Source organism: Trichosurus vulpecula, chromosome 4 (assembly GCF_011100635.1).
Source record: "Trichosurus vulpecula isolate mTriVul1 chromosome 4, mTriVul1.pri, whole genome shotgun sequence".
Taxonomy (NCBI): domain Eukaryota; kingdom Metazoa; phylum Chordata; class Mammalia; order Diprotodontia; family Phalangeridae; genus Trichosurus; species Trichosurus vulpecula.
Window position 1 is genome coordinate 254,109,229 of NC_050576.1, and position 20,246 is coordinate 254,129,474.

The 20,246-nt window shown below is 39.6% G+C and overlaps 1 protein-coding gene across 1 annotated transcript in view; it reads right to left on the reverse strand.

Moving 5' to 3' along the window:
• Positions 1 to 11,685, reverse strand: part of PEX5L (peroxisomal biogenesis factor 5 like) — a 189,304-nt gene extending 177,619 nt beyond the window's left edge. Inside the window, exon 1 of the mRNA XM_036755383.1 lies at positions 11,620 to 11,685. The gene's annotated coding sequence lies outside the window, so the exon portion shown is untranslated. The remainder of the gene's footprint in view (positions 1 to 11,619) is intronic.
• Positions 11,686 to 20,246: the final 8,561 nt, after the last annotated feature.

Below are 20,246 nucleotides of genomic sequence, written 5' to 3' on the forward strand. Positions count from 1 at the left end.
GTGCTAGGGATACCAAAAAAGCAAAAGACAGTCTCTGTCCTCAAGGAGCTCATGATCTAATGGGGAGACAACAAACAAATATGTACAAATGAGGTGTATGCAGGAGAAATAGGAAATAACTAAAAGAGGGGAGACTCTAGAATTAAATAGAGTTGAAGAAGGCTTCCTATAGAAGGTGGATTTTAGTTGGGCTTGAAGGAAGCCAAGGAAGTCAATAAATAGTTGGAGTGGAAAAGGGATAGCATTATGGGCATGAGGGCCAGCTGGGAAGCATGTCAGGAGCTCAGAGATGGAGTATCTTGTAAGTGGAAGTGGAACAGCTAGTGTTACTAGATAGAAGAGTATGTGTCAGGGAGTAAGGTTTAAGATGACTAGAGACATAGGAGGGGATTATGAAAGGCTTTGAATGCCAAACAGCATTTTGTATTTGATCCTGGAGGCAATAGGGAGCCACTGGAGTTTATTGAGTAGGAGAGTGACATCGTTGGACCTATGCTTTCAGAAAATCCCTTTGGTGGCTGAATGGGGGGATAGATGGGAGTGGGGAGAGATGATACAAACAGACACACGAGCAGGCATGGTGAATGCATCTTATTTCACTGGTATAGGAAAATCCCTGGTGAGGGAACTACCTGTATCAGTGCAGTTTGTTGCTTTCTCTGCAACTATAATCTCAAAGAGTTGCTTCAGGGAGTAATCTAGGACCCATGAGGATCCTGAGGGGAGTCTTGAGAGGTCAAAATTATTTTCATAATAATGCTAAGATATTTAAATTTCTAATATGGTAAATATAGACAGAACTCACATAAATAAAAGCTCTTTGTTGGGGGTGGGGGTCTTTGATGAGTTTTAAGAGTGTAAAGGGATCATGGGACCAAAAAGTCTGAGACTTGCTAGCATAGGGCACTGAGAGGTAAGTAGTTACACTGTCATACTGATGGTAAATTTTGGGAGTTCTGAGCTGCATTTTTATTGTCATAGGGAACTCCTGGTGGGGAAATACTCTCTACCAATGCAGGCTGGCACCTTCTTTGTGACTTAAGGTGTTATAAGGTTGCCAAAGGAATTTGGAGGTTAATGGTCTTTTCTAGGGCACGAAGACAGTCTATGTGAGAGCATGAACATGAATACAGGTCTTTTAGCCTGTGAGACAGGCCTTCTACCCCTTAGACCACACAAATTATCAATTATGATGATGATGAGAAGGATGAGAAGGATCATAATGATAATACCTGAAATTTATATAACATTTCAGAGGTTTTTGTGAGTAAGGATTGTTTCATTCTTTGTCTTTGCATTGCTGAGGCATAGCATCATGCCCAGTACATAGTAGGTGTTTAATAAATGCCTACTGATTGATCAAAGTACTTTCACATGCATTATTTCCGCTTAATCCCCACAACAGTCCTGTGAGCTAGTCATTATAGCCATCATCATTCCCGTTTTACTTAAAGAGGAAACTAAGGCTTACAATTCAAATCCAGCCTCAGACATTTGCTAATTGTGTGCAAATCACTTAACCTTGCTTGCCTCAGTTTCTTCATCTGTAAAATGAGCTGGAGAAAAAAATGGCAAACCAGTATCTTTGCCAAGAAATCCCCAAAAGGCGTTGGACAGGACTGAAATGACTCAACAACAAGAGAGGCTTGAAGAGATTGAGTGATTGGCCCAAGGGCACCTGCCTAGTGAGGGGGAGACTCACAAAAAGAGCATGGGTATTCTGATTTCTAGTCCAGGGCTCTTGTAATTAGATCTCACCGTCTCTGCATGCTTCCAGAAAATAGTCATATTCTCTAAGTTTCCTTCTCTGCCACCTTTACCCCGGGAGCTATATGACCTCCTGATTGGTTCTGGAAAATGTTCCAGTAGCTAGCAAATATCAGTTTGATATTGGTGTTTCTCTACTTTTCTAGAACCAAGGCACACTTTTAGAAATCACCCCAGCAAACTAGAAGGCATGATGATGTCAAATGATACATCCCCCAACCACTTTGTCTCTAGACAAAATCTGAAATGTGTTCTCTGTGCAGTATTGTGGCTGTTTGTTCCAATTTGTTAAGAAACGGAGTTTGCCTGTCTATCCAGGCACAAATAAGAAACATTTAGGAGCAAAGAAACAGAGTGGACATTTGTACATCCCAGTTATTTTTTCAGCTAACCCCATATAAAGCTGTTTCTTTACTCTTACAACATTCATTAGTAGGACACACACACACATCAGGGTTGATCAGACCTCGATGCTTTACCTTAGTATATTGTTTTGCTCATCTTAGATAAAGGGACCCATCCTGAAAAGCTTTACTCTCCTCTAGGGCAGAGACTGCAGAAGCTTATTTTAATGGGAATACTTTTCTCCCAATCAACTGCTGCTCAAGAAGGCACTGATTAGGCAGACATAGGACGATATAGGGACCATCACCCAATGAAATTGAGTGGCCCCCAAGTAACATGCCTAAAGTAGAACACAGAACAGTCCCTGACTTGTTGGATCTCAGAGCTAGAAGGGATCCCAGAGGTCATTCTGTCCAAATTGTAGCTGAATGTGTCACAGGAGGTTAAAAAGAGCTGAGTTCAAATCCTGCCTCTGACACTTACTAACTGTCACCCCAAGCAAGTCACCAAACCCTGTTTGATCTCTGAAATGACAGGATTAAGCTAAATAGCCTTTGGGGGGCTCTTGAGCTTCAAATATATGATCATATGAATAAGGTTTGGTAGATGAAGCATGGGATTTGGAGATAGAGGATCTGGGTTCAAATTTTACCTGCATCCTTCCCTATCTATTTGACCTTAAACAAGTCAACCTCTCTCAGATAGTTTCCTCATCTAAAAAATGAGGGGTAGGAATCTAAGTTTCCTTTCAACTCAAATTTCCTACAGCATATTACATGGATGGTCATCCAGCCTTTGCTTGAAGACCTCTGGTGAGGGGAAAATCACCTCCTCCCAAGGTGGCCCATTCTAGTTGTGGCTAGATCCAATGACTGGAAGTTTATTCTGACACTGGGCCTTAAATTGCCTCCTTGTAATCTTCCCTGACTGTTCCTCAACCCCATCTCTGCTGCTCATGCATAAGCCCACCATGTGTGGCATCCAGGAATCTATCAGGAGAGCACAATGTCAGAATTTGGTTCTCATCTTTTATGCAGTAACTTTACATCAGAGGCAAAGAGAAAATGAGACAGAGGGAGAACAAGATCTGGGCTGCAGTTTTTAGATAAGCCAACATGTAGCTATAGCAATAAATAAATAAAGAAAGAAAGAAAAAGAAAAAAATCAAAAGTAAAACAAAACCCTGGCCAGGCATTACTAAATAAGACAACAATAATACTCCTCATGTTATCATCATTCCTTTTAGTATACATGAGGTCAGAACAGAAGTCAGTTGTTAGGGAAGAAAAAGAGAAAAAAGTAGGAGAAGGAAGAGAAAGAGAAGGAAAATGAGGAGGAGGAGGAGGAGGAGAAGAAGAAAGAGGAGGAGGAACAGGAGATCTCTTGTGTCTACACTGGAAAAGTGCTGGCAATATAAAGTGTGTATATACTCATGTACATACACATTAAACATATACACATATCTATCTGTCTATCTACCATCTTATCTGTTCACTGAATCAATCTATTTCCCTTATTTTTCTCTTTCTAACTTGGCTTATATCCTTTCTTCTAGCTATATCCACCAAATGACAAACTGGAAACCACAAGTGAAACAGTGAAAGATGGCATAAATCATCGATTGTGCCAACACGTGTGACGTTTCAGCATACACACCAATGGGGGCTTCCATATTTTCCTATTCTTAGTTGACCATTCCTACAATTTGGATCCTCAGTACCTGGGTCTAGCTTCTTGTTCTAACCAAGTCATTTCCTCACTTGCTAGTGCTGACAAAAGTATCCCAAATACCAAGATTATGTACATAATAGATTTGCAGTTTCATGTGCAGTCATATTTTATTATACTATGTTATGGCGATGCTTGTTTTACCCCATAAATTGAAGAGAAAAAAATTTAAAAAGAGAACCCATGACCATCCAGAGCTTACAGGAGAGGATAAATCTAATCCTTTCAAAAATGCTTATTGGCCCTATTTGATATCTGTTTGGCTCAGGGCAGGAGCCACTGCCAACTTTCTGACTCATTCCTGCTACTCATAGTTTGTATGTGTTATAACAAAGTAGATGGCATGTGCCCATTTTAATGGAAACATTTTCATTTAAATGCAAGTACCTACTATGTGCCAAGAAGTACTGTGTTAAGTGCTAGGGATACAAATATGATGAATGAAATAATGTCTACTCTCAGGGACACACACATAAGCGTATAGTATACACACACATATATATACATATATGTATGTGTGTGTGTGTATATATATATATGTTTATCTATACCTACATATATACATTTATACTATACACACACACACGATTTAATATTGGGAAGAAGGTCATTAATAGCCAGGGATATAGACATATCTGAGCAGGCTAGCAGGAAAAGTTTGTGTAAGGGGGGGAGGGTTGTGACACACTAAGAGATAAAGTAAGTAGTTATAATTCACTCAATTTCGTGCTATATCCCTTGTCTAAAGTGAAGTGTGCTAGACATTGTACACCCAGACCAAATATACCATCCACTGTCTCAGTGTCTTCTATATGTTAAATAGATGTTTTAGAATTCCATAGGTGAAATGGTTACTTAGAATGATTGTTGGATTAGGCACAGGAGACTCAGATTCTATCTATTCCTGGCTCTGCCAATTTTTGTGTGGATGAGTCTTTGCCTTCTCTGGGGGTCAGTTTATTCCTCTATAAAATGAAGGAATTCGACTAGATAATTCAGTTCTCTTCTAGCTTTTGCATTCTATTGCTTATTGAGTGTTTGGGAATAGGCTGCCATATATACAACCCCCTTTTCAGGTCTGTTTTCAGATGGATATGAAGATGCCCAATGGGAGGATGACAGATACAAATTTTGCAAAAGGCATATCTTTGCCTTCTTTGTCACACACCACCTCTCACTTACATAAAGAATGCACAGTCATTCTCTGCCTAATAGTATTCTGTTAGGAACATCACTTTCCTTCCGAAAATGCACATTGTGTCATGTCATAAAAAGAATTCAATCCAGTTCAGCGCAATATATGGTATATTTTTTAAATCTAGTGATATTCATATTACCTTGCTTGGCACATAGTGAGTGCCTAGCAAATAGTTTTTCATTCATTCATGCATTCATTTGCTCACTTACTCATTATAACACACACACACACACACACACACACAATTTTGATTATTTCCTGCCTGTATTTCTCACCCATGATAAATTCACTTGAAACCTGGCCAATCTTAGTTAAAAATACATTCGGTTGCCCCATCCTCCTTATTTCTGTCAGGATACCACCAGCTATTCAGTGGCCCAAATTTATAGCTTCAGTATCATTCTCAACTCTTTTCTCTTGCTCTTCTTCAGGCCATCTATCCAATCCAATGTTGACACATTTTGTCATTCACATCTTACATTTGTCCCCTTCCTTTTTGTGGCTCACACACCACCATATTAGGTCAAACTCATCACCACTCACTCAGTCTCCTTGCCTTAAGTCTATCCTCCATGATCTGTCAAAGGATATTACTAAAATACAAAGTCTCTCCATAATTCCTCTTTACAATTCTCTTGGTCAAGAAGTCTCACCAGCTTCCTATGGCTTCCAAAAAGAATACAAAGTCCTCAGGCTGCCATTTTAATTTTCACTCAGCCTGGCTCCCATCTACCTTTCCAGATTTACATTATTCATCTATGGTACCCTACCTTGCTTCCTTGTGGTCCATCCAAATGAGTCTTCTCACTGTTCTCCAAAGTCAAGGCTCTATCTTCCATCTCTGTACATTGCAGCATTGGCTGCCCTCCCACCCTCACTCCATGCCTGGAATGCATTCCCCCATGACCTCCATATCTTACACTCTCTAGTTTCCTCTAAGCCTCAGGCCAGCTGCCACCTCCTATTTTTCCTGATCCCCAGTCACTAATGCTCCCCCAATTACTTTGTACATATTATTTATTTATTTATTCATCAGACTGTAAGATTCTTGAGGGCAAAAACTCTTTCATCTTTGTCTTTGTGTTTCTTGTACCTAGCGAAGTGCCTGGCACATAGTAGGGGCTTAATAACACATAGTAGGGGGCTTAATAACATTAAACTGGACTGTATCTAAGCTTTGAATTATGATAGCCATAAATCAAAATAGTGTCCACCGAATAAGACTGATATATTCAGTATAAGCTTTGCGTTCATTCTTGTGAATGTGATCATCTCCACAGAGCCCAGGGCCCTTGATTGCTCTGACTTCCCCGGTGCAGAAGAAACTAAGACCTAAAACAAAATGGCTATCATCAGGAAAAAATAAACATTGCATTCCTAATCAAGATTGATATGGGAAATTACTCTTGTTCTATTTACCCTAGCAAGCCAAAAGACAATATTCAAAGTTGATTTGTTCGATGTCAGGTTATCCTAGCTCATCTCTGGATTCTTTATGATTTAAATTCAACACTTGCCCCTTTGATTCATGGCCTCTGTTTGCAGTTTTAAAAACCGCTCAGGTTGCGGTGTGAACATTTGGCCATGGTTCCGATGAAAAACATTTGTTTTCATAAGGCTAGACATCTATTGTGCTGCTCCTGACATTGTAGTCCACCGGTTCTCATGGAAAGTGTGCGCAGGAATATTTCATGGGCATTTGTGTGATATTGAGACAAGATGATCTCACCATGAATAGACTGAAGCCTTGCTGTCATGAAACCAGTCTGACACATTTCTACCATGATTTTTCCCACCCAGTAACAACACAGAGTCAAGGCTCAGCTCATGTGCTATTTCCTATAGGAAGCCCAATTATAGACTGCTTCCCTCCTTCTGAAGTTCTATATCTATCTATCTATCTATCTATCTATCTATCTATCTATCTATCTATCTATCTATATATCTATCTGTCTGTCTGTCTGTCTATCTATCTATCTATCTACACATGTGCACACACACACATCTACATCTCCCTGTTTATATGCGTCTGCCTCTTCCCCTCTAGAATGGAAACTCCTCGAGGGCAGAGACTTTTTATTTTTGTCTTTGTATGCCTAATACTTAACATGGTGCCTTGTATATAGTAGGTGCTTAATAAATGATTGTTGGGTTGATGGAAAAATATGCCATTCTTGCCTGGGCCAAAGCTTTCAGGGAAGCAAAATCCACTGAAGGCTTCTTGGCTGAGACTTCTGTTATTACTTTGCTCGGTCAGCAAATCTGAGTGTCTTCGAGGAAGTAGGGGCCGTGCCAGTGCAGTCTCTTGCTCTGACAGCTTGCACATTTTTGTGCAGTGAGAGCTTTGGAATGACTGTTTAGATAATGAGAGCAGGGGACTTCTGCCCAGCCTCAATTTCCAATTATTTTATTTAATGTCTCTGGGTTTTCTATGGGCATGGCTTCTGGGAGTGGTCAGTGCAGGCTCATACTCCACCAGACTGTTCCCAGATGAATATGGGAGAACAGACTGAATGCTGATGCCTGTGAAAATGCAACAAGCTGGCATATGGTTTGCATTTTATGGTATATAAATTTAATGAAGCAAATATATCATTTGGAAAAACAAAGTGCATATCTCTTTGTCGCTTATCTTTGGACCTTTCTCATCTCTGTCTCTCTGTCTCTTTTCTCTGTTTCTTCTTTCTGTTCCCAACACTCCTCTCTCCCTCCATTTTTTCTCACCTTTACATGCTGTCCCCTTTTAGATTTCCTTCACATCCTCTGAATTTAGTTTGTATATACCTAGATATTTACATGTTATCTCTCTCTTTAGAATGTATACTTCTTGGGATGAGGGGACTGTCTTTGGGAGTCTTTCTTTGTATCTTGAGCTTTTGGCACAGTGCCTGGAACATAGTAAGTGCTTAATAAATGCTTGTTGCCTGGCTGACAGATGCATATAACCTAAGAGGGTGATTTCCCTCCATAAACATATAAGAGAAGCATAGTATTATATGCTTTTGATGTCTATATATGTGCATATAAATATATGCACATATATAACAGATAGCCAATCTTGGAGACAGGAAGACCTAGGTTTAGTTCCTTCCTCTGATAAAACTGACTATGTGACCCTGGACAAGCCACTAACTTGGCCCAGGCTACTCTCTAGGATTATATGTTACTGATGAGTTGACAATCTGCACTGGTGAAGGGAATTTTGTATTCAAGGGAAGTTCCCTACGTTGATGAATTCACAGGCCAAACCTTTAAACACACAGGCACTAATTACTCCAGTTTATCAACTTTGTCTTTGTTTCATCTAGAAAGTTTTCCTACAACTTCAGCGTGAGACAAATATCCCAGACGTGGAAAGGATTAGTCTCATGCTAACAGTGATATGAAAGCCAAACTATATACAACATTACTAAGGTTTTAAACATGTTCAAACATGAAGGTCTGAGCAAAAATAGTGGCCATCTACCAAGCATGAACCCGACAGCACAGACAGAAAGCCCTAAATAACAGGGCCACGTATCAATCTTATTCCACCCCCTGAGGTCCAGGTGAAGGAAGTGACATAGGTGCGAGATTCAGAAGAAACAAAAACATAGACTCCTCTCCTCTTTAGCCCCTCTCACAATAAGAGAGCACATAGGTTTTGCTGCAGAGGGATGCCTCGAGGAAGGGCATCCTTAGGAAAAGAAATAACCCTGGTTTCTTTATTTCTGGAATCTTCACAGTATCTCTCTAGATTTTGTACCATGGTGTTTAGTTAAACCAAGTCTTTAAGAAAGCAGAGCTTCAGAGTCCCCAGATGCTAAAGAAAATCAAGAGTAATTAAGAACTCACCTTCTAGATGATTGCAGGGGAAAAAATTAAAGAAAGACATATTTTGATTGTGTTATTTTTATAGACAAGTAATTATCCTTCCCTTGCCCCACCACAACCTTCCCAACTGCCTCTGACACAAATATATGGAATATCTAATGCATTTGTAGTATGGTTTTTTTTTTTTTACCAAGGGGAGAGTTCTGAGGACCAATCTATTAATCAGGGCCCCCAATTCCCACTAGTACCAATAGAAGGAGGAAAGTACATGCCTCTAAGTCATTGTTCAACCATAATTAAAATGACAGTTAATAGGCCAACCTAGTACTCAAGCTCTAGCATCACTTGCCTCATTAATTAAGATGATAATTTGGCTCTAGGTGACAGAAACACTAGGCCAAATGCATATTTCCCCCTCTGCTACATTCAGGAGCCATTCTGTTGGGGGTAGAAGGGAAGGCAGGTTCAGAAGAACTGAGTATGTAGAAGTAAGAAAGGAACAAAATGATTGCTTAGATGACTCTGAGACACTTTTATAAGATAAGGCTGGCTGACAAGCCTGTGCCAAGATGGCCTAACACCTCATAGCTCCTCCTATGGTGCAATGGATAGAGGGATGGATTTGAGGGCTGGAATTAGAGGACCTGGGTTGGAATCCCAACTTTGTCATCAAGTCAACTTGGGTAAGGTGTTTTTAGTTCCCTAGGCCTCAGTTTCCTCATCTGTAAAATTATTAGGTCGGACTAGATGACTTCTGCCTTTATGTTTATGATCTCATGATCTGACCAGTCTTTCCAGGAAAACCAGTTTGCTCAATAGTTTGGTTGTCGACAATGGTCCCATTGGAATCTTCTAGTCTACTTCACATGTTCCTCCATTCCTTTAAAGTTTCTAGAAATCAAAGGAAGGTCATCTAGTTCAAATCCCTTAACTTAAAGATGAGTAAACAGAGGTTCAGAGAGATTAAGAGTCTCACTCAAAGTCAAACGGAGAGTAAATGGCAGAACCAGAATTCAAACAGAGGTCTTCTGACTATAAATTTGCCCTCTTGCCATGGATAAGATATTGGTCCCATCAGGTTCAGTGAATTAGGGCATCTTGGCCTCCCTCTCTCAAGTATTCTTCCTCTGGTTTGAGTGTTCTCTGTATTGGCCCTGAGCCGTGAGACCTCTTTTAGGTCCATCAAACCATTTCTTTCTCTTCATTTGAGCTGGCACCAGTTCTAGTTTATGGGCCTCCTCCCCATCAAAAGCATTTGCTGCTTGCCCTGTCTCCAATTTCCTTAACAGAGATGTCAGAAGCTGGGCTGGTGCCGATTCCCACAGCCCTGTGTTGGACACCTCTCATTACTTAGTATGTTATTGTTTATAGGCCATTAGCCAGTTTTCATTTCACCTTATGTGCTCATATAAAATCAGAGTTAGAAGCTTTTCAAATAATGGGAAGCCTAAAAAGCTTTCCAAGAGCCTCTAATTTACCTTTAAATTCATGGCGTTATCAAGGAGTTTTACCATTTTGTCCAAGAAAGTTCATGCAGGCAATTTTTAAAATAATCATCTTAGCTTTCAATTTTTTTTTTGCTTTCAAGAATCAGCTATAATATTTGACAAGACCTTTAATGGAAAGACACTGTCATTAATTTTTTTAGCCTTCTCTGCCTATCTTTGCCTTTTCTAAGTTAGTTCTCTATATGTGATCTCAAGCAACATACTGGAATAAAAATCAAGACACTTTTAAAAATTATCATCCAGTCTGACATTTACTAGGTATATGACCCTAGGCCCCTCTCTAAACCTCAGCTTTATTATCTTGAAAATAATCATCCTATGAAGGGAGTAATGTATGTGGTGGATATAAATCTGGCCTCAGAGGCAAACATAGGTGGACTAAGTGTCACCTCTGACACATCCTGGCTTAATCTCTCAGTGCCCCCAGGTAAATCTCTAAAGGGGGAGTATGTGTTATCCTACTCCCAGTGCTGTTAATTTGGGGTCCTGATTAATAGAATAATCCCTTGTCTCCCTTTTTATGTACCATACTAAAGATGCATTAAGGCAGAGCAGGTGGCAATCTACATTGGTAGAGGGAGTTCCCTTGCTAGGAGTTCCCTGTGCCAAAGAAGTTACTGGTCTGGTCTAAAAAAAAGAAGAGAAAAGAAAAGAGGAGAGGAGAGGATAGCATAAGAAAGGAATGACACCTGCCCTGCTTATTTCATAAGGTTGTTGTGAGAATTAAGCAAGAAAAATTATGAGAGTACAATGTATTATCATAGGATTGTAGTTGCATAGATTTAGAACTGGAAAAGACTTTAGACACAATCTAATCCTCAAGGAAGTATTCTGTATCAACAGAAGGCTTCCTTTTTCCATTCTCATCTAATTCATTTCACAGTTACCATCTATGCTTAGGCTCAATTCATTAGCTGACTCTTCAAAATTTCTCTTAGCCTGTTTTGTCTCTGTATTGTGAAATATTCATCCACAGACCATTTTGTAGGTGGTCATTGGCCCAGGCAGCCCGCCAAAGGATGGTCTCAGAACCCATCTTGCTAGGAAGGTCATAGACAGAGGAGAAGGCCCGTAAGGACCAAGGCAAATGAACTCTAATGCACAACACACATAGACAAACAGACGCACAGACACAGACACAGATATATACACACACACCCCACAGATCTTGCAAATAAAAGGATCTCAGGCTCTATCAGGGATGTCAACATTCAGGAATACAGAACAAGCAAAAGGAAACCAAAGGAAGCATCCACTTACCTGGTTTTGATCAACAATTATTTCGATGTCTTCATCACTGCTTAGCTTTCCATATCCTTTTTCTTTACTTTTCTTGTGAAAGAATAATTTTAAAAAGTATTTCAGTAGCTCGGTAATTTTGAAGCATTATTGATCTCTAGTCTCTTTCCATTAATAATGAGTCTAACTCCCAGCTAATATTCAACAGTAAAAAATGAATCCCTTTATTGTGCCCTACTGGCTAGTCATAATTCATTATACTTTCTGTAGATCTTGCCTGTGTATAAGCAAAGGTCCTCTAGTATCCCTAAGCTGCTGGTTGGTAATAACTCAGTTTTCATTTTTGTTGACTTCTCTTGCTATCCCCCTCCCCTCTTTGTGCCCTCCAACCAAACTTTAGCTCCCTTCTCTGGGGCCCTTGTTAATTTCATGGTTCCTGGTCAATTTGAGTATTACCTAGGGAGACTTGAGCAATTACTAATAGAAGAGGTTCTTAATGATTTTTATGTCATGGACCCATCTGGCGGTCTGGTATAGCCTATGGACCCCTTCTCAGAATAATGTTTTTAAATGGATCAAATAAAGTATATAGTTACAAAGAAAAACAATCATATTGAAATATAGCTATCAAAATATTAAGAAAACAAGTTCACAGACCCCAGATTATGAAACCCTGCCTTAGAGGATCACAATGCACATGCGTGGTCATAGCACTTCTTTTTCAGTCTTGTCATTGTGTAAATAGGTGTTTAATACTGAGATGATCAAATATTTGGCTCGCATATATTTTCTGAATTATGGGGAAAATGTCACACTACCCATGTGACAACATGAAAGTTATTCTCTCTTTGTACATACACCAGGTGAGAATTATCATTGGGGAAACGCTCTTAGATAATTGTCACAACATGGAGCAAGAAACACATTTAAATATTAAGGACATTTTTTAAAAAAGCAGAAACAAACAGATCATTGGCTAGATTGTACAGCCTTCCAACAAACCCTCTTAGATAATTGTCACAACATGAAGCAAGAAACACATTTAAATATTAAGGACATTTTTTAAAAAAGCAGAAACAAACAGATCATTGGCTAGATTGTACAGTCTTCCAACTAGCCTGATTATACTCAGTCCCCTCTTCTACCCTGGTCACCACACCCCCAATCACTTCCACCAATGTACACATTCTTGTGAGGTTTTAGTTTGGAAACAGAGCATAAAGATCATTTCACTTTTGCTATAGTTGTGAAACAGAAGCCCATCCTCCCACCTATCTGAACTCCACCTGAACCCCCAACTTAAGCTTTGTTGTTTCTTTGTGATTTGGGTCAGAAAGTCCAAGATGAATATACCTGTGGCCCATGGCTCTCTTACTAGAGATCACTAAAATGGAGAAAAAAATTAGACACCCATATCTCAAGTTTATTTTTAAAAATGACATTGGCTTTTGTGGTTGTCAATAAAAGTTAAGAAAATGAAAAAAACCCACTTTCTGTACTCTCAACTAGTGCAAATTAGAATATACCTGTCCTTAGAGGGTACATGGTACCATTTGAAAAGTCATAAATCTTTAAAAAACTAGTGGAAATAATATTTGCCTGTATGCCAAGTCCTTGACCACCTGAATAACACTTCTATCCTAGCTTTGCACATCCTCCCATTCCCTCCAGAATGAATGAGACAGGCAGTAGTGCCACTCTAGTAAAGGGAGTCCTGAGTTTTCAAGTATGTGGATGTAGACCTAAAACCTGGACTTCCATTCATTTATTCATGAATTCAGAATGGAATAGAACAGATGATCATGGTGTTTCTCTCTCTGATTATTCTTGCTCTCATTTGAGGTTAGATTTCAGGCTGGAAGGAAATCAAAAAGGGCTTGGTTGACTTCCGTCAACGTACTTCTTCCTACCCATCCCAATTCTTATCACTTTGCACTTTTACCCTCTCAGTCTAACTGGGCCATCTAAAGGAAAGATTGTTTCAGAGCACCTCTTGGATTATTTGTCTGTATACCTACCAAGTAGCTGACTTGTAGGGCCAGTTTTCTGGACAATAGGGCATTAAAGAGAGATGGGACGTGAGTCCTTCCACTCATGTCACTTTCGGACATCCCAGAATTCCTTGCACCAACTGAACTGTGGCTTCATTGCCAGGGTGTGGCACAATAGGACCCCAAATCTGGCACAGCGATGACATTTAGAACATGCATCAAGGACTGGAGCATCCCTGAAGCTGTCTCCAATCTGGGCAAGTTGTCATTGGGGATGGGGGCAGGTCACTAGCACAAAAAGGAATCGAACACTTGATGGCTTCCTTTCCTAATTCTCCTTTCAGGGCATCTCTGTCCCCAGCTGAAGCTTCTTTTGAAGCTCATCTATTATTTACTGTTTCCTTTCCCATTCAATCCATTCTTCCACTACACTCTGTGCCCTCTGGAATAAAGACCTTCCAATTAGTAAAGCTTTTTACTTCTTTCTATCAACATTTTCTAGGCCCTTTGGAGTTTAGAGCTCTGGGCTATCATTGTGAACACAGTTAAATACCTTCCCCAATCTCCCAAACTCCATTTCTGATTGCTACCTCTCCCATCTCTCTCTCTTCTCTGTTTCTCTGTCTGTGTCTCTCATCTCTTTTCCTCACCCCATCTCTTTTTCTCCCTCCTTTTTACCATCTCTTTCTGTTTGACTCTGTTGTCTGTTTGACTCTCTCCCTGTCTTTCTGCTGCTTTCTCTGTCTCTCATCTCCCTCACTCTGACTCCTCTTTCCCTCTCCTTTCTTTTTCATTGCCTTCTTTCCTTCTTTTTTCTTTCTTCCTTCCTTCCTTCCTTTCTTTCTTTCTCTTTCTTTTTGTTTCCTTCTTTCTCTTTCTTCCTTCCTTCCTTCCTTCCTTCCTTCCTTCCTTCCTTCCTTCCTTTCTTCCTTTCTTTCTATCTTCCTTCCTTCCTTCCTTTCTCTTTCTTTCTTTCTTTCTTTCTTTCTTTCTTTCTTTCTTTCTTTCTTCCTTCCTTCCTTCCTTCCTTTCTTCTTTCTTTCTTTTTCTTTCCTTCTTTCTCTTTCTTTCTTATTTCCTTCCTTTCTTTCTTTCTCTTTCTTTCTTTTTCTTTCCTTCTTTCTCTTTCTTTCTTTCTCTTTCTTTCTTTTTCTTTCCTTCTTTCTCTTTCTTTCTTTCTTTTTTCTTCCTTCCTTCCTTTCTTCCTTTCTTCTTTTCTTCCTCTCCTTCCTTTTCTCTTACTACCTCTATCTCTCTCTTTGTTTTTCTCTATCTCTTTGTCTGTTCCTCTGTCTCTCTCTCCCCCTTCCTCCCTCTCCCCTTTAGTCCCCTCCCTCTCTGTTTTCCTCTCCCCTTCTTCTTTCTCTCCTATTTCTTGTCGCAGCCTACTTTTCCCTGTAATCTTGGTCTCTGATTGATTCAAGGCTAACTCTGGCATCTGGTTACTTAAAGTAAACAGGCATCTGTCCGCATCCCCGAAGTGCTAAAAGACAATTTTCCTGAGCCCTGCTTTTTTAAGCCATTGTGAATAGCCAACAGCAAACCCCCCCTGCAAATGGACCTTGAGACCTAAATCTCCTGCTCTTGCTCCCCAAATCAAGCCCATTTCTGCAGTCGCCCCTCCAGCCTGGGGAGATAAACACTGCTCTGCACTCTTTGGCATTCTCTCACTTACTGTTTATTCTAGTGCAGCAATAATCCTCTTTCAAGCACTTAGCTTCGCACTTGGACAGCTGGATCGGCCAACCCAGCCAGTTCTTCAACTGGACTAGCTCTCCCCAGCTTGGAACCCTTGTCTTCTAGCTAAGTTCTTCTAATATTCACCAAAAGAAAAAGGAAAGAAAAAGAACCCCTCCTTAACACCAGCCAAACCCCTAACTTCCACAACACGGTGTGGGCTTTGGGAGCTGAAGGGCTGAGCAAGAGGGAGAAAGAAAACTAATCTCAGCCCTTGGCCAACCCTGGGAGGCAGGGCTTCAGTGGGAGGAGATGAAACTTCCTGTGCTCCTCCCTCCTCCTCCTACCAAAGAAAACAAGTCAGTAGCTGGCAATATCATTTAAGGCCTTGGGTCCATACTTCTCCATACTTCTCACCTTAGTATTTTTGGCAACAGAGACAGAAACCTGGTTCCATGTTCAGGGGAAAAAAGTATTTGTTCTAAAATCAAGGGATCTGGGCTGGAAACCCAAGTCCATGTCTCCACCCCCTGTATGACCCTGGGTCAGTACCCTCACTACTCTGGGCCTCAGTTTCCTCATCTGTAAAAATTGAGGCTTGCACCAGCTCGAAATCTGATCCCCACATGCTCAGAACCAAAGGAAGGTGAGGCATATGAGGTTTGTGGCATAAGGGGAGAAAAAGATATTTTTTGTCAAATCTGATCTATGCCATGAGTCTGTACACTCCCACAACACACATCCAACCCTGAGGATCATCCTCATATCATTTTAAGAACAGCAGTTTTTAAGGACTTCTTCCTTTCATTTTTCATGAGGAACTGGGTGAGAGAGACACCCATACCTGCTTTACCTGCCTGATATTCTATATTTCTAGGACTAGCTTCATATCATCTCTAGGTGAAAGATAATGAATGGGTTAGTGTTAACAGTTGGAACATAATTTAATCTATTTCTTCTAGAAAAGTCCGTAGTTATCTTCTTAAGAACCATGAACTTGGCAAGCATGTAGGATCTTAGATCCAGGGTTTGCAGGTGCCTTCCAAGACTGATACATCCCCTCCCCATTTTTTACTGATGTTGAAACTAAGGCCCAGAGAGATGGAATAATGTTTCCAAAGCAACATAAGTTTTAAGTGGCAAAGGTGGTATTCAAACGCAAGACCTCCAAGTCCAGACCCAGATCTCTTTCCATTGTTCCACACTATCTCCTATCCTGTTTTGCTTCTTGTAGCTGCCCATTTTACATTTCCACTACTTGTGCCACCACCAAAGAAGAACCAAACTAATAAGGATCCTATTTTCTACATGCCAGTAGAGTAAACTTTAAAACAAGAATATTCCTTTGGAGGAAAATGGAAAATCATAGAAGCTTAGCCAGAATATATTGCACAGGAAAACTTTGTAAGCAAGAAGATTTTACAGTTCATGATCTGGTCTACTTGAGAATAAATCAGAGGAAGCACACTATTTTTTCTACAGGGCAAGAATAATTTTAAAAAACCTACTCTCTTTTCCAATGAAATCTACACATTCTGTATGGATACGTTTATATATGAAGTGGCTACTTCATCATAACTCTGAATCAATGAAAACAATAAAAAAATCAGAATGGATCTCAGTGGTCATTTAGCCAAACTATATCACCAAAATCTCCCACTACAGTATACAGCATTTGTTCCAAGACCTCTAGTGAGGGGGGATCCCATTCCTTTTGCATGTAGTCCATTCCCCTTTTGGACTGCTTTAAGAGTTAGGAAATTTTTCTTTCCATAAAGCCTAAATTGGACTCTTTGGTTCTTTTCTCTAGTTCTGCCTTCTGGGGAGTAAGGAGGAGAGTTGGGATGTGAATCCCAGTCCTCTAACTTCCCATTCAGTTCATTTTTGATCAATACCACACTGTCTCTCAATAGTAGGATTCTGAGATTCGTAAGTGAGGAATGATTGCACATTATGGATTGACCTCATGGGAGTTTTTGCCTTAGTAGAAAGCACAATAAATGCTGACTTTTACCTATTGCTTTTTAATGTATACAAAGAACTTTGCAGCCAATATTTCATTTGAGCCTCACAACAGCTCTTTAAATTCCTTAATGTAGTACATGAATTAGTATACTCTTTTTATAGATGGAAAAACTGAGGTTGGGGTACCAACAAATCAATTAAAGATTATTGATAAGGTTATAAGATAAGGAATAGCATGGTATAGTACTGTAGATAGCATTAGGAAGAGTTGAGTTAGAGTTTTGTTATACTTGTCCAGGTGACCCTGGGCAAGTCACTTAACTTCCCATTTCCAAAACCATAAATTACAAAGGAGAAGCTAATGTGCATTGATGGAGGGAGCTTCTGCACTAGGAATGAAAGAAGTCACAGTCCTGGATGAAAAGTAAAATAAAATAATTACTAAGGAAATATACTCTCAAGGCGGTCCTACCTATTTAGTCCTTCAGTAATAAGTAGATATAATCTAAATTGACTAAGTAACTGCATTGACTGGAGTAGGATTCAGATTACGTTTTCTGATACATACATACATACATACATACATACATATATATATATGATATATAGTCTATAATATCAAAGTATATAATCTAGTCCAAAGAAGGAAAGATGTAATCAATGGATCAGGGTTCAGATCCTGATTTTGCTGCTTTACTAGCTGGATGACTTTGAACAGGTCTTGACGTTCCTGGACCTTGGTTTTCTCAGCTGTAAAATGGGTGTTGAACTAGGTGACTTCTGGAGTCCCTTCCAGCTGTAGATCTATGATCCCATGAGCCCATGACCTCCCTGAGATTCAGCGGTGCCTCTTCTATAAAATGAGAGATTGGACTAAATCAGGGGTTCTTATCCATTTTTGTGTGTGTCATAGACACATATGGCAGTCTGGTGAAGTCTATGGGCTTTCTATTAATAATGTTTTTGAGTGCATAAAATAAAGTACATAGGATTATATTGGAATAGAGTTTTATATATATATATATATGATATGGATATGTATGCGTGTCTATATGTGTATAGATACGTATCAATCCACCTAGCTACACATATGTATGTGTGTGTATATATGTACGTATGTATATATTATACACACACACACATATTTATATTACAGACCCTGGATTATGAACTTCTGAAATAGAGGACCCATAAGATTCATTTGTACTCCACATCAGCCAATTAAAACTCTAAAATTGAACAGCAATAATAAAGTGCTTTATTTCCTTATAAGAACCTTTTGGGGCAGATTGTGTACTTCTTATTATTCTTGTTTTTCTGATGAGAAAAGTGAGGCCCAGAGAGGCCATGGAGCTTCTCATTGTGAAATAGCCAGGAAGTGTTTGAGGTGGGATTTGATCCTATCTCTTGACTCCAGGTTCAGCAACTACCACTACTTGCAACTACCACTATTTCTCCATAGAGCAAGCCAATTTACATGGATTGATTGATTCTGCCTGTCCTCCTGGAAAAGAATTCATGAGTTTAGACACTTGGTTTTTCCACCTGGTCAGTTACTTAACCAAAGTGGAACCCTCCAAAGAAATGTCACAAGAAATCTTTGTCTCCAAGTGTCTTTTCATATTTGGCTTTAGTTAGAAAGAGCTGAAAAATCCCTTTGCCCAGAGTGGGGAAGTATGTGTGGCAGAGGATCCATAGTCAGAAAGGGAGACTGACTTTGTTGTAAACTAGACATTGGCTGAAATAAAAATAAAATAAAGTCATATCTTATAACATTTGAAGTTTTGCAAAGTGATTAAATTTATAAGAAGCCTGGAAATGGGTAGCACAAATATTATAAAGTTTTTTATGGCCAGGGAAACTGAGGTTCAAAGAAAGAAAAGGGTTTGCTTGGGGTCACACGGCAGGTGTGGGAGGAAGGAGGGAAAATCACAGGCTTGGTCAAGATTGACTCTAGTCATGAGCAGAAAGTAGAAGTTGGCATGATTTTCTTGAGCTACTTATTCTGAGCAAAAAAGAATTGGGTGGTGGTGGGCGTAGTAAGCGGTGGGACTTTGCCCTACCTAAAGGCTGTTAGGAAAATGCTTGAGTAATTAGTTTCTCTCCTCCAAAAAATGATTTCACCTTTTGAAATTAATCTATGCCAAATACATCATAGGGAAATTCAAAATGTTGAAATGAAATATAATAATAGCTAACATTTCTACATACGCAAAACCTTTAAACACATGATCTCATTTGATCTTTGCAAGAGTCCTGAAAGATAAATGCCCTTATGCTATTATTATCCCTATTTTACTGATTAATAAACTGAGTCTCAGAAAGGTTAATTGACTAACCTAAAGTCACAAGGCTGATTAGTAACTGAGAAAAGATTCAAACTCATGTCTTCTTGATATAGAAAGTTAATTTTCTTGTTCTTATTGCCCAGTAGGAAGCATAGCATAGTGGGTTAGTGAAGCCAACTCCCAGTTCATGGCTTTAAAATGAGTACTGTTCTCTCAATTTTTCTTATTACTACTAAACCAATCAGCACTTCAGCATTGGCACCAGACTTCCTGTGACTCTAAAGAATCATGGCATCAATACGACCTGAGAGAGTAATGTTCCTAGGGGAAAAGGAAAAGTGGCAAAGGAGAAAATAGGGAGGAATAAAATCTAAGCTCAGCCAAACAGTTATCCCCTATCTTTTAGATGGCTGGCCCTGGGAATACAAAGACAGATGCACTGGCTGTTCCTCTGCTCTCAAGAAGCTGATGAGAGGGTCAGAGGGAACTATATCCTGAAATAACTAGGATAGGAAGATATAAAAGAGATAGGAATAAAATTGCAGAGGAGAGGATTGATTAAGAACTTAGAGAAATTTGTGAGGAAGAGGGCAACTTTAGCTGAGAAAGAGCTTTGCAATATATCCTGGAGCAGAATAGTTTGAGACCTTCTTACTCTTCTTCTGAGAACACATTCTTTAGATAATTCAACTTTTGTCTTGGGAGGTAATGAGTTCCCCCTCACTGG